This window comes from Gavialis gangeticus, unplaced genomic scaffold (assembly GCF_001723915.1).
Source record: "Gavialis gangeticus isolate Ggan-Ray unplaced genomic scaffold, GavGan_comp1, whole genome shotgun sequence".
NCBI lineage: Eukaryota > Metazoa > Chordata > Crocodylia > Gavialidae > Gavialis > Gavialis gangeticus.
In genome coordinates this window covers 41,736,012-41,752,076 of record NW_017729029.1, presented here as the reverse complement: position 1 = coordinate 41,752,076, position 16,065 = coordinate 41,736,012, and positions in this window count along the sequence as shown.

Genomic DNA, 16,065 nt, shown 5'->3' with positions numbered 1-16,065 from the left:
ACTCTGCAAGTAGTTAAGCAACAGCTCATGCTTCTGAAGAACGTATTCCTCTTTATCATAACCCCAGTATTTTTTCCCAGCCAATGTGTCTGAGATTTGCCTGCTATATTTTCATATACAGGTGTCATTCTCTCTTCACTGATGAACACCAGTTCTTAATACTTCTCAGGTTACTTTAATGCATTTGCCTTGTTCTTTTACCAACTATTTTCTTGTAGTCCCATTGCTACCACGACAAGGGCTGCCAACCAGAGAAAATATTTTTTTTATTGACAGTCTGCAAACTTTTTACTGATAACCAAAAACTTTCCCCAACATATTTTAATTAAACGTAACCCTTCTGCCAGGCACTGAATTGCAGCAACAAGGGCAGGGTTCCAATTTAGGGGTTTAATACCAATTTTCTATATCTGGCTCGAGTCCTGACCCAAAAGCATGGAAAAACAAATTTTGACTGGGTGTTCTAATGTGAACAAACTTCCCTATTTGCAAGCAATGTTCAACAAAAGCAGGGTTCATTACAGGGGTGGAAAGGGATAAACACAACTTTAGAGAAAACTTGAACCATTAAACATGAAGTGAAACCCAAATCATTAATAGTTTGAGTTTTATTTTACTGCACAATGGTTTTACACTGTGCTGCTCTCACCTCCATACTCTGATACCCATGACCACACCGAGCACCATGCCACCTCTCCCCACTTCCAGCCCTGAAGCTCCAATCCTGACCACTCCTATGCTCACCCTGTCCCACCTGGTGCCTCAGACTGCCCAGGGCCATGTCATCCTGCATGCCTTCAAGGAGAACAGCTGCTAGTCAGAAGTAGCAGCACTCCATGGCGAGGTCTGGGGCAGAGGCTACAGAGGTTCCTGTAGGCCACAAAGTCCTGAGAGAACTTCCTGCAGGGTGTCAAGCTGCACTCCTGTTCAGGCCCTTTCCTGCTCCATCTGTCCATCAACACCTATACTCAACACGTTCTGCCTCATTTTAATGACTGATCTTCAATCAAACTCACAGCTCAATTTCTGTTCTGTTTTGGTTTTTTTAGGATGTTAAAAACAAGTATTTTTAGCTCCCCCTCCCTCTTTTTAAAGTATGTGTCGCAGTGCACTGAAGTGCCTGCTCCTAGAGAAGGACAGGTGTTGGTTGCTGGTGCAACCAAAAATTCCAACTTACCACTATGGGGCAGGGCCTGGCCTATATAAACAGCCCAGGCTGAGGCCATACACAGTTCCCCTCTGGCAGTCACAGAAGATAGAGCTCTGCAGGAGCAGGCCTAGTTGAGGAGCCTGGTGGCCTGAGCAGCTCATGCATGAGGATACCAGGCAGAGGAGCCCTGGCAGGGATAGAAATAATGATGAGCCAGAGGGCTTAGGGTTTATGTTTTAAGCCAGGAGGCTAGAGTTTGAGTTGGGGCCAATTGTCTGATGGTTTTGTTTGTTGTTACACCGGAGGACGGGGTGAGGCTATAAGGGGTTGGAGGAGGCCTCATGGGAGCTCCCCAGTAGCATGGGGTTCCTGGTGCCAGAAGGGGCACAGTAGTTAGGAGGTGCACTGACCCCAACCCTGACAAGGGGGCTCAGTGCAGTGAGGGCCAGGTAAGGCTGAGGCCTCCTGAGCCCTATTGTGGAAGGCCCCAGTGGGGCATAGGACCTGGAAAGGGGGTCTGGGGGCCAGGTAAGGCCGAGGCCGCCTGAGCCCCAATTGTGAGGAGCACCAGTGTGGGCACTAGCAGGAAGCCCGGAGGGTGCTGGCGTGAAGCCCCCGGAGAGGGCGAGCGCAGCGAGGGGAGTAGAAGATAAGCCCAGAGGGCATCCGTGAGGGTGCGGGCACTAATAACTGACTCAACAACATCCGGTACATCTGAGAGACTTGGGGCATGGTATTAGGGGTGGTAGGAGCCACACATAGCCCATAGGGCTGGGTACACCAAAATCTATCCACATAGAACAGGGGCCAAGAAAAGTAAGAGCACCGTGTCCAAGGGGACAGAGAAAGGCAGCCTCCCTTAGAATACCTGAACCATCAAAGACGTGGCGGGTAAGAACAAGGGGGCTTGACTGCCAACTTGGCATGGTAGGGGGCGCCAGGAGAGATCACAGCCATTCCTGGGTCCCCACCCTGTGACAATCTGTAAATTTAAACAGTTTGCAACCCTGACCACCACAGAAAACATATGCACTCAGATGTGTTAATAAAAAGGGCTACCGTAACCTGGCAGTTTGTCTACTCTCAAACTGTCCATTCACAAACTGTTCCTTTACTTTAAACACATCTAGCCTCCTTTTTCTGTATAGGAGGAGAGCTTTAAGAGCAATTTGAAGCGAAAGAGGGTAAGAACTTAGCAAATCAAAATTCAGAGGGCAGGCATGCCACGTGAAAGAAAAAGAAAGAAAGGATGGAGGGGTAGGGTGTAACATAGTAAGAGATTAGGCAAATATTTAGGACCAGATTCTTCAATAGAAGAAGTGTGATTCTATTTCACTTGGCTCGAGTCCCTCAAAACCTGTTAATACAAAAGATGGGTGGATCTTTCTCCTTCACACTACATTTTTATAATGCTATCTTAAGCAGCAGCGTGTTACAAAAGTAGATGCATTAATGACTTAGCTGGGATCTGAACAGAATGAAAGAGAACTATACTTTGATACCTACATCCATTTGCAACCCAACAGATGGAACAGAATTCCCATTTCTTCAAGGCCCCATAGAGCCTTGAAATAGTTGTGCATGTTTTGAAACAGCTTAGCTTAATACATATTGACGCAAAACAAGCCAGCATTCCTACTGGAGTTAACCCTCAAATGCTTTACAAGTGTTCCTATGTCACTTACAAAGCCAATGCTTTTAGAGACTGTCAATATGTAGTGAATCACCAACCAAGACCCCTTGACCTCTTACAGAAAAAGTGTACTCCTGGATCTGTTTGTTTTTTTTCCCTTCCTGATCACTGGCTTTATTTATTCCTCTTAAACAGCACAATGTTGCAATACTTCTGCATACAATTGTACTGAGGCTATGCAGAATTTGGGCTTGCTCAGCATTCAAAAAAGAGTTTTGAGAGCCTATAAGCACGTCCTGAAAGAGGAGATAACAAGTTCCTTGGAAAAGGATGTACAGTCAACAGAACTGCCAGATTTGGTGACCTAAATTTGTTTCACTTCCTGAACTGTTTGCTGGAAACTGAGACTCTTTTACCCTTTCTGATGATTTCATTGTTTACGTTTCAAAATATGTTTTAGTGATTTACCCTTCTTTAGAATTAGATGCAGCACTTACAAAGTTATCGCTATGCACAAGCCAACGTGAAACAGGAACCAAAAGAATGCATAGTTAGCACTAAGCACATTTTAGGATTTTTCACTGCTGTACTAATGTCACTACCCTTATTTAAAATATAAATACACCAGAAGCTCCCCATTCCCAAACAAGGTGGATGTCTTGGTACTTATAGGGACCCTACCACTCCAGTAGCCGAGCACTGTGTGGCACATCCTTCTGATAAAAATGGAAATATTTAGCCATATAAATAGGTGAACTAGATCTAGTCAATAAACTGCCAATGCTGGAATTCTAAGTGGATTTCTTTTTCAGTCCCAGAGACAGAAGTGCTGTGAAAGCAGTTTTATTATTATTTGGGAAGGGGGGGGTTGCTCTGTAGTACATCTGCTTCCTCCACCCCAAGGCAACACTGCCTAATCTTCCATGAAGTCCTTGGCCAGAACCAGTGACACCTGTATACAGCTGAGGGCTTAAACATAATTCTGCCTCAGCCCCACAAAAGTTCACATCATTTTAGAGGCCTTAAAATCTCTTCCCAGCAACACACACACTAACTTCACAAATAACCAGATGCTCAAAAGCAAGCCATGTATTCTAAAGAAAACCCTGAGATCCCTTACAGCAATTTCTGAGTGTTCAAGCCCATCTGCAAGCATTGTTGAACAGTGTCCAAAATGTTAATCTCTTGTTTGTAAAAAATTCACCTATTTCATCTGTTTTAATTTCTCTACAAGCTCCTGCACCATGACTAGTGTCACGTGTAACTAAACAAAGGATTATGAGATTTCTAATTTGCCAAATTTACCATACACATTATATGTCCTAGTTTTTACCTTTACTGAAAGCACTGGGACTAGCTTGTATCACACAGCAGGCTCCTGGGGCTCTTTAGAAGCAGTCTTGCCCATTTAGTCTTTGACTACTTTCTGAATTGACACACAGAATAATTTCCACATAGTGCCCTTCTCAAGAGACTGAAAATCCAATGTTCCAAAACCAGGACATATAATACTTCACCTCTTACAGCTGTGCCTCTGGCTGTTCACATAAATCCACTTTGTTACAAATGTTGATTTACAGACATTTCAAACATAAGTAACAGCATGATGCAATCAATTCACAAAGTCTGAGCAATGGGTAGCCCAAGCCATGATTCCAATAGATTATGGAATGTGACTTCAATCCATTGATAACATTTGTGCAAAACACAAGCTTCTGCCCTACTTGGCTGTCAGCTCATCCTCATCCCATTCATTGCCCTTCTGACATCAGAGATGTGCTTTTTCTGTTATTTCATTTCTTCTTTACACAGATCCACATTTCCTAAACATAGCTAAATGCAAGAGAGCATCACAAAACAGTAAAATGAAAGTGGGTGGCTTGAGACATGCTGTGTAGGAACAAGTAAGCCTCTTTCCAACTGCAGCCAAAAAAGTTTGGCTTCAATTATGATCTGGCACCTAGTTGACTGAAGGTGTTACCAGAAAGGGAAACCAGGTGGATTAGTTAAAAATCAGCCAGCTGACAACCTCAGCTGCTATAAACCTCTTTCTGCATGCATTTAGTCTGAACTGCAGCCTGCAAGCACAGCTTAAGAGAATAAAGTCTCCTGCTTAACAGACAGAGGTTGGTACAAGATAGAACATAGGTACTAACTGTTCCTTCAGTTTTCTTTCAAGACACCTATAAGCAGTTGCCCATTTAGTATTGGGTAAGCAGAGAGGCAGTTGGTCATGTTGGATATGCATTGCATCATGCCTATTTATCAGACCCCTATTCTGTAGTCTTCATATCTGATGCATCTTCACCTATAAAGTCTTGGGTACAGGGAAATTAATTGTCAAATATTTGTCCATAAATTCAGTCAGGAGCCAGGGTCAGGACAGCTACCCTGTGTCTGAACAAAGAAATGGTTCAGGTATTCTATGGTGAGGGAGCATTAACAAAGGGTGGCAAATGAAGGCCTAACCTTGGATTGGAAAAGAGCAAGACAGAATCCTCCACTAAGGGAATGTGAAGAAATCTGAAGGAGACAGAGAAGCTGTGTATTTGGGTGTGTGGTGGGTAAGGGGGAGGAGCAGAGGGAAGGGGAGAGGAGAGGCATGAGACAAAGCCATAGGAGTATTAGCAGGCGAGACAGAAAAAATAACAAAATAGGTAATGTCTTTGCAAGTAGTTAGTGGTTGCAAAAAGTTGGTTACCCTAGATAAGCTACTAAGCACCATCACAATTTCCCTAGTAAAATTTTCAAAGGTAACCTACCATGTGACGGTTCAGTAAGTCAACATGATTTGAAGATAAATTAGCTACATTAGCTAGAGGAACCATTTTGCAAATGCTTTGTTTTCATTCCAATGACTGCACATCAAGGTGGCCAGACACTGGGATCTGACAGCAAGCTGCTGGAGTTCTGCATTCCTGGCCTAGACCAGTGGTCTCCAAAGTGGGGTGTGCACACTCCCATTGGGGTGCAGGAAGAAAATATTAGAATTTATATTTATATAAGTGTACATATATTGGGGGTGCGTGCTCAAAAAATTTTTACTGATGGGGTGCACGAATATAAATATACATATATCGGGGATGCATGCTCAAAAATTTTTACTGATAGGGGTGCATGATCAAAAAAGTTTGGAGACCACTAGCCTAGACTATCCAAGTGCCATACATGAAAGGCTGAGTAACAGATTCCTTAGACATTCTTTTCCATTATGCAGTTGAAATGGTTCAGGTGCACCTTCTGCCCTTATCTTCAAAGCTTGCAAATACTGTAACTGCATTCCTCTCACTGTGTTTAAACTGGTTGTACGTGAGTAGCAACTGTTTATCCAGAAAATGAGACATTCCATTTTCTAACAGTATGTTGTAATGCCACAATTACAAGGCACCTCAATCTTGAAAGTGGTAGTGAAAGCCTAAGCCAATGAATTCAGGAATAGTTGTTCTGCCAGAAAGCACTTCCGAAATACTAGGATGGAAACTACGCCCTTCAGTTATAAGCTGTCTTACTTTCCTCCACAAATCAATAACTTGATCAAACCTAAGCAAAGCTAAAGAACACCCCAAGAAATAAATGCGATGTCTCTGGTTTTGAAAGAAATTAAGATACCAAAATCAGTTGTGATGGAAAAAGTAAGTGATGCTGTAATACAGTTTCCCAAACTTTTGATACCTGAGGCGCACTTTTTTCTGGCAGCACACTTCACTTACATACAGAAAGGAGAGCACGGGAAAGCAGCAGTGCATGTGCAGCTTGTAGAGGCCCAGTCCTAGCACATCTCCCAGGCTGTTGCATATGCAGCTTTCAGCTGCTGGGGAGCTGCAGCAGCACCAGACACCTGAAAGCTGCAGCTCCTGCACCTTGCCTGCATCCCAGAGATGCAGCTGCTCCATGTTCTGTTCTGTGCACACTCTGTGCCCCCCAGTTTATAGTTGCCATCCCCATTATGATAGTGCCCTGTGCTTGCATGTACTGTCTGCTGTTGGCAAGTACAAAATTGTCTTGTAGAAGTGGTAGAAATGGGTCTGGGGGTCAGTACAGTCAAGGTGTTGGAACATATCCCTATTTTTTACATTGTAAAGTGAGGTCCCTTTATGTAAATTTGAGTTATGCGCTGTTTTCCAGGAACGCATATACAGCATAAAGCAAGGGAAACCTGTAATTGTTATTTCCTACACTTCACACTAGAAGCGAGGCTTGGTATAGGAGAATAAGTGGTGACTTTCTAACTTCCACTAACTTTTTAAGAACATCCACACATGCACCACTCCTTAGTTCAATAAAGCAACTGTTTTGTCAGACAGGCCAAATTAACCCATACTGTTCCTAAACACCACTCTGGTTCCCTTCCCTTGCCCAGCCTGCTTGCTGCTCTTCTTCCTGTCCTGTCTGCCACTGTGCTGCCTGTCCCCCCTCCGGTCTGCCACGTCACTGACAGAGAATGCCCTTGCCACAACCATCCCTACCCAAATACAAGACAGACAGATACTGAACAGCAGTGGACAAAAAACAGCTCTCTATGGAACACTACTGGACTGGCTCCAATGGGTTTCATTAGTTGACATCATTGTAAACAAGTATCTAGCAAATATTTTGGAAATAAAAATATTTTTCCTCTATAATTAATCCAATATCAAGTACAATGTGTTACACATATGCAAGAGACATTATTGTTGTATGCAGCCAGTGCTGATGAAGTCTGCTCTAGAGAACTGTATAACTGACAATCACGATTGTTTGATAAACTAGGCTTTTCTGACTACCGTGTACTTGTCCCTAGCCCTATTCATTCATTCGTAAGTTGGAGTGTATGGCAGGGACTGGATTGCTTTACACAGTCTGTTCCTCATAATCTTCTTATAAAGTAACTGCTGCTTGCAACTGTTGAAGATACTAGGTTAGTTTGACCTTTGCTCTGACCCACTACAACAGTTGTTATATGCTTTAATATAACAAATGTAAGGCACATGTAGAAATAAAAAATGCAGGTTTTGCATATAGAAAGGGAGATGATGCATCCGAAAGCAGCACTCCAAATGAGTTTGTAGTTCTTCTGAATGGGACATGTTGCTAAGTGACACAATCATCTTTTGCCCAACGCATCAGGCACATACAGGGCAATAGGCCTGTGTGAATAGGGAAGTATTCAATTCAGATTCGGATTTGGCAATTCGGAGGACAGTGATTCAATTTGGATCACTGTCCTCAATCGATTTGGCAGAATCAGCTTTGGAAGATTTGGCGCTGATTCAGAGAAATTCGGATCTGCCAAGAAGAAACAGGAACAGCTGGGCAGCTGCAGGTTCTGCAGCTCCTCCAGCTGTGCCTGCCCTTCCCTGGACAGGAGGAGCCACAGGAAAAGCCTCTATGGCTGCCACAGCCTGCCGGCACTTTAAAAACAAAAAATAAAAAAGCCCGGGCTCTGGGGCCTCCTGGCAGCCTCTCCCAAGCCCCAGCCCTGATGACTCCTCCACCCAGCCCCAGCAGTCTGGGAATGAAAAATAAACAACACAATAAACCACACTCACTGGCAGACATAATAAACCACACTCACTGGCAGTAGCAGTGGCTGTGGGGGTTTTGGGGCCACATGGCAGAGCCCCCCCACACAGCCCCCACTCCCCGATTGCTCCCCCACAGCCCTGGCCAGCCCCAGCATCCCGGCAATTAAAAATTAAATTAAATTAAAAATAAAAAGCTCCACACTCGCCAGCTCTGGCAGTGGCGACCAGGGGCTCTGGGCACTCATGGCAGAGCCCCCACACCAGTGAAGGGCAGTGAGGACCAGTGGGGATTGCTCCCCTCCCCCGACTGGCACCCGCACAGTAGCTACCCCGGCATGGGTGCAGCACAGCTCAGCAGGGGGCAGTGCAGCTGGCTGACTGCTGGGGCTTTTTTTTGTTTTTTTAGTGCAGGAGGTTGGGCCAGGCAAGGGATGGGGCCAGGCAGGGCAGCGATGGGGGTTTCTGCCATGGCTCCTCTGGTTGTGACTGCCTCTGCCCCGGCAGGGGGAGCCACTGGGACTCTGCCTTGCTGCCACTTGCCCAGCTGGGGCAGGGAGGCCAGGGCCCTGTGGGGGGCAGCAGGGCACAGCCCACACTCTCATGCCTGCATTGGTACCAGGAGCAGGGGCTCTGATCAGCTGCCATTTGTCCTGCCAGTGCGGGGTGGGGCGGGGGGGGCATGACACAGCATGGTAGCACTGGGAGTGCAAGCTCTGCCTTGCTGCCACTTACCACCTTCAACCTGAAGGAAGCCACACCCGCATCCCACCCCAGCTGGGAAGAAGCAGCAGGGCAGAGCTCCCGCTCCTAGCACTGCTGTGCTCACATCCCATACTCCCTCGCCACACTCCCCAAGTAACACGCCCCCACCGCCCTGGCTAGGCCACTTGTCCCAGCTCCAATCCCTCCCTCCCCCATGCCCTTTCCCTCCCCTAACCCCAACAGATATGCCAGCTGCCTGTTTAGTCTATGGCTGAATCTCTGAAGCAGCCGAATCTCTTCTGAAGCAATTTGGATGCTTCAAATCGATTTGGAGCTTTTACCTGGTCTCCCGATTCAATATGGAGACTCGGTCCCCAAATCAAGCCGAATCTCCTCCAAATCAAATCAGCTACCAAAGCTTCGCACAGCCCTAGAGGACACTATAACCAAGGCTTGAAAGGTTACTTGGTGCTTTACTGACTTCTGCCATAGCTAAAGGCAGAAGCACTGGGGAAAAGACACAGTCAGATATGGATGCCCTGTCATCAGCTGCCAGGAATACTGTTCTATCAGGGAGACAGATACCCACAGACCTGCTTTAGGAGACTCTACATCTGTGACACTAGCAGGAGTATGTAATAGGACTTTTATCAAACTGAAGCCCGACCTCTCTCTTCCACACCTAAAAGAGAAGGAGCTATCTGGCTTTTCCACCAGAGTAGAGTCCCCTGGCTGATTGAGGTGATGGGCCTAGGCAGGTGTTCATACTAAACTCACTCAAGTCAACTACAGGTTCTGTAAGTAAAAGGATCAGTCTGACAGGTTCCTCACACGTTAGTCAGTCTTGATACAATAAACAGTTTAGGTTACACAGTGTTTGTATTTCAGAGATAGTAAGATCTGCAAAGGTTCTAGGATCTTCCATACAAGACAGGATAGCAAAGAAGAATACCATTTCATGCTCAGAGAATAGGCTCTTCATTATCAGAGCCCTAGTTGTTGCAGGGAGGAGGAGATTTCTGCCAAACTATCCCATTCCCAGTCTCTGGTTTTGGGTGTTCCTCCTTCCGTGAAGACCAGCAGCTGCCTCTGTCACTTAAGTTTTTCAACCTCCATCAGCACAAAGTTTCACTGCTGACAGTATGTTTCTCTGCTGTCTTTCTGAACCGTATCAGTCTCGTTAAATTCACAGTAGGCACCATAATTACGGCGCATTAAGTCTAGTACTTGTAATGACAGGTGCTAACTTAATGTACTAACTCAACGTGCTGTAATTGGCACTAAAGTGTATTATCACGAACAAACTGTCTTTTTGTGACGTTAATGTGCAGGTCGACAATCTACTGTGCATGAACCCTGGTTTTACCCGCCACGCTAATGTACAGTAGAATTAGCCTACAGTGCTCAAAGCGCCTCGTGTACACACGGCCTCTACCTGTGAAATCTATGACTACCAGGAGCAGCAATGGAACTATTTGCAGATGCAGAAAAGTTCTGCACAAGCAACAGGTTTAGCACAAGCATTTCTCCCACGTGTAGTAAGGCCACAATACTGTTTCAGCTAACAAAATTATGTACAGATATATGCAATTCATATGCAAAGAAAAAAAAACAACACGAACATCCTATGTCATTCAAGACTTGCCTTGTCGCTACAAATGTGTCAATTTCTTTGGGACACCTAAAAGATAGTTTTCCAGATCCAAAATAGTGCATCAACATTTGGAGTTACAAGAGAGTAGTAAATGCCCACAGAAAAGCCAGGAGTAAACAGCAATGCAAAATCCTGCAGCCCAATGGAATGGTACTACCTGCATTTTTCATTAACCTGCTGAACCGATTTTGCATACAAAACAAAGCATAGAAGCCAAAAGACAAGCTGTATTAGTATGAATGGCAACTGCCCTGATCAAATCCAAAACCTGCCACAGGCCTGTCTCAGATAGTAAACAACAACTGTAATTTACTATTTACTGAAAGGGATTATCAGACTAATGAAACTCCAGTATGCTGCAACAATAATTATTTAAAGATCAACATCACATTAAAGATTACTTTAAAAATAGGAAATTCAGCAGCCCAACATACTTCGTGTAAGCATCAGTTTCACTTCCTTTTATTTGGACCCCACCCCAGATACATAAGCATACAAATCTGAGCTGCTCTATTTCCCCACGTAATCAGAGACTATCCTAGATTTTGTGGTACTCTACAATGGAAGTTTGATAGTTCTTAGAGGTCAACAGCCCAAGCTTGACAGGTGCACCATATTCACAGATTTCCCAATTATTATTAGAGAAGACCTCTTTCCCCCAGAGCAACCATTCATAGGCTCCCTTTTCAGAGGGAATTTTCCTATAGGTACCCAGCCAAGCTTACAAGGCCAGAGAAGTGCCTTTATTTGCATATACAATAGGCTCAGAGAAATGGAAAACAGTGTTCTTTACTGGTGAGCTGTATTCTGATGCTATACTACAAATCACAGTAAGTTGTAAATATTTGCTAGAAATGTTCATCATAGGGAACTGCTGAAACAGGCAGTTTTCTATCCTGACAGCCAGTGTACACCTGCAGCATTTATACTACAGAGGTTAAGTTAAACTGAGGGAACATTTAAAACACAGCTCATTTGTTTCCAATTTCCACCCCTGTGTCCAATTAATCCTTTAATTATTCTTGTGCTTTCTATAACCAGACTGGAAATAAAGAAATAACTTGCTTAAGAGAAGGCAAAGGGAAAGGAAACTGGTAATGGGTTGCAAGCCTTTCACCTTCAGATGACCAGCCAAAAACAAATTAGGTCAGTGCTAAGTGGCAATACTAACCTTTTAGGGATGCTGGGTAGCTTTCATGAAAGAGCTGATGTCCTTTAAGATCTGGACTGAGGCCAAGAAACCACATCAACATATTTGCTACCTTGCTGGCAAGCACACCCTAAAACTGGGAGCGGGGGCAGAGGGAGGCAGCAAGCAGCAGCAGATAAGAAATCACCAAACTTCCAGTCCAAGTGTAATAACTGATTTAGATTTCTATTTTGAAAGCTATCTTAGTATGCAGAGGTTAAACACTTAAAATCTGAGATTAAATGGAGCAGAGACATTTGCTGACCATCTCACTGAAATGTGCCTGACTAAGGAAAGTCAGCTTGTAAAAAATTAACGCTCTCGTATTCCAACTCAGTGAAAAACAATCCCATGTTTCAGCGCTCCTTGTGTGGAAGTTCATTAAACAGGCTTAGACCATGTGTTGAGAAATTTAGATTAGAAGTGGACAAGAGTTTAATTTTTAAAAGGTACAAGTCGCACATTTATTCAAGAACCTAAAACAGACTCCTTATCTGATTGATGATACTAACATCTCCTTTGGGAAAAGACTAAACATGAGATGCTGTCTCACTCCAGAAGAAAGATGTGCATATAAAAATCCCATAAGGGAAGCTAGCTGTCTCATAACCATGGATCCAAGTTTCCCTGTTCTGCAATCATATTTGTCCCCAGTGGGGTTCCATTTGCTGTGGAAAAAAACACAAATTTTCTTATTTAAAAGGAGAAAAACACAGATTTCCCTCTTTAAAGGAGAAAACCACAGGAAACTGCAGGTTTCCCCTTGCAAGCTGGCAGCTTTCTAACCTTTAAGGAGCTGCTTGGAGCTGTAGGGAGCAGAAGGGTGATTGCATACGTGTGTGCACACATGTGGCTGCATACAGCCAGACAGGGTGGTGGGAACAGCCCCAACAGCTGCATGCAGGTACATCTATGGGGGGCAGGAGTTGGAGGGCCAGAGCTTGTAGACTGTTGGGGGCAGAGGGAGGGGAGGTGGCCTGCTGGCACTGGGAGAAGGTGTCCAGGCACTGAGGATGTGGCAGGGCAGGGGTCTGAGGCAGTGCTCAGAGCCACCTGCGAGGCAAGCTCCCCACTGTTGCCAGCTGGGCCCACCCAGAGGCACCTGCCCCTCCAGCAGGTGAAGGGGGAGACCTCTGGGGGCAGTGTGAAGCTGTGTGGCTGGGCCAGTGGTGCCACAGGCCAATCTCTGTGCTCCCAGAGGCAGAGGCAAGGCAACCCAAAGATGCTGCAGAGGGTGCAGGCTGTGGACAGGCTGCCTGGCGCAGTGTGGGAGCCCCAGCCCTGGGCAGAGGGTGCCACAGGTGTCCCCTCCTCCCTCTAGCCCACATCAGGATTAGACTTGCTCTACCACCACCCATCCGAGTCAGAGCCACTGCAGCCACCGCACTCTGGCCCAGGGTATGGAGCTCCTCAATGCCCACCAGCATGGCTGGGCCAAGGCCACGCTCCACTTCACTCTGCTGCTGTGTAGCACAGCACTGGTCCTCCCCACCACACTGCAGGCCCATCCCCAGCCCTAGCCAGTGGTGCAGGTCAGGGTGTGGTGTCCCAGGTGCTGCCTGTGGTTCCACAAGGCGCGCTGCATGCACCTCATGCTGGAGGCCATCCCCACCGTGTCTCCACAGACAACCATCCTGTGAGTCTACATGGGGCCAGGCAGCATGTGGGCAGCTGGGGGCCCCCTCCAGAAAGGCTGGAGAGGCAGGGGGGCTGCAAGTCAGGCATGAGGGGCACCAGCAGAGCCCGGGGGCTGCAGGTTGGGGGTGAGGGGCACTGGCATGAACAGGGCACCGACATATCAGGGTTGCTCAGCACCACAAAACAGTGGAGTAGGACAGCTGCACCTGGACGCATGTGCTGGTGACTGAGGGGGCAGGGTGAGCTCTGATTTTCTAGGATTAAAAGAAACCCAAACTCAAGTGACAAAATACATAGGTATTTAGAATTTGTTTTATTTTAATGACTGAGGCACTAGTAGGCTTCCAAATTGCTTTAATGTTTTATTGATATATTTACAAATTTATGTTCAACTGATACCTATATAAATAGTGGTGTTTCATTTTAATTGCAGAAAAACGCAGATTTTGGTATTTTTAATTAGAGACTTTGGGGGTTAATAAGAGAACTTGCAATTTTTAAACTGAGAAAACCAGGATGCATGCTCATAAGCTTAACTTAAGGGTCACCATTATAATAATTTGCTTTAGTTTAACCTTACCTCTTCACTTCATTTAGGATAAAGTCTTTAACTTTTCCTACACAAAGTTTTGCTAAGGAAAGCTGTGGCATCTACAGTTCTATAACAACTTTAAATATTTCAAAGGAGTGGAGGGAGGGAATTATTCAATGTTCATGCCGCCCACTGAGAATTACGTGGCTTCCTAGACAAGAAGAGCTAGGAAGGGAAAGTTTTTAATCTATCCTTGCTACAACTTCCCCTGGCATCACACAGCCTAGAAAAGAATGATGAAAATGTTAACAACAAAAGGGGGGAAAATACAACTAGAAGCCAACTTGCAGGCCTACAAAGAAAATGGTAACAGCCCAAACTGCATTTTCAAGACACAAGGAATAGAATTCTTCAAAAAAAGGACCCAAATACAAAAGAAACTATCAACTCTCTCAAAGTTGCACTGATTTCCACTGCCAATGGCACCTCCACAGACGGTTTAACATGCTCTCAAGGATGCAGAAAGACCAGAAGTTCAGCTTCTTTAAAAAGATACCCTGAAATCATAAAAACCTTAAGTCCATCCAGAACAGATGCTAACAAATCCCTTGCTTCATCACCATTGGACAAGATACTAGGAACATGGTCATCTTGTCAGTTACTACTTTTACTATTTTCATTAAAACAAAATAACCCAGTCATTTACCTGTTTTAAAAGCTGCATAAATACAGGCAGCATGTACACATAACCTACTGACTAGGTGCATGTTACAGAAAATATTATACTGCTTTTAGAGAGAAGTGTTGTTAAACAAGCATGTGTTTAACACCATAAGCTGTTTACTCACAGTGGTGGTAGTAAAACTAATTATCCACACAAACAAAATCTACCTTGTCAAAACAAAATCACACATATGGCTACATAGTTAGCTCTGAACATGTTCTTAATCAATTTGCAAACACTGGTTCAAATTAACCTGATATTATAGTGCTCACCCAAGAAAGCCTTCCGGGAAGATTTAGCAGAGGATAAAGATCAGGTCCTTGGAGGGTCTGTATTAGTAAACCAGCATAAGTTCATGGAGTAGCATCACTGCAACCTGCAGATACTCACCAGTTCACAGCACTTCCATGAAAGCATCACTGCTGAGGTTTCAATGAACTGCTGTATCTCATTCAAATCCACAGTTATTTTTAAAGAATTTTGCTTTTCATGAAGTTGGCACTGGTGACTAGAAGTCTTGCCCTACCTGGTAAGAAGCTCTGCTCTTTTCTGGGTTAGGAAGGGGTCACAGCAGTCCACGTACTTGCCATCTCCAGACGGTATTACTCTAATTCACTATCTCTGAGCTCAATTACAAAAACTATGCTAAGGTCTCAACCAGTGCCAACAACAGCTGTCGGCCTTCTCCTGAGTTTAAGTCACAGGGTACAAACACATCGGGGCTGTGCTCTAGCTCCTCCACCAGCCCCCAGGCTGCTTCGGAGGCCAGTTTGAAGTCACTGTGGTAGCCGCCAGAGAAATGAAAGGATGGCACTGCACTGCCGCCGAGACCATATCCCCCACACAAACCACTAGGCTCCAGAGGCCCGCGAGATGGGAATAAGGCACTCGGCTGAAAGAGAGGAACTCGACCCAGAGGCTCAGCACAGTCAAGGAGCCCTACCTGCGCTGCGCCACAACCAGGGGGGGCTCACAGCAGCCTCCCCCCTCGCCCCCCGCAGGGGCGCTGCTGTCCCTGTCCCAGGAGCGAAGGCGCCGCAGGCTCCCTGGAGCCGCCCGGCCTCTGCACCGGCCCCCGGCGGACAGCAGCGCGCACCCGCGCGCGGGGCCGGAGCAGCACACGTGCCCTGGGAGCCCCTTCCCGCTCACCCCAGGCGCCGCTCCGCTCTCACGCGTCGGACCGCAGCCGCGAGTCCTGCCCGCCGCCGCCTCCCACAGGGAGCTCGGGACGGCCCCGCCGAGCAGCGCTGCAAAACACAGGGCCGGGACCCACCCACGCACCCCAGCCGCAGCCGTTACCTGCCTCCCCGAGCTGGGGCCCGGGCCGGGCCGGAGCCGG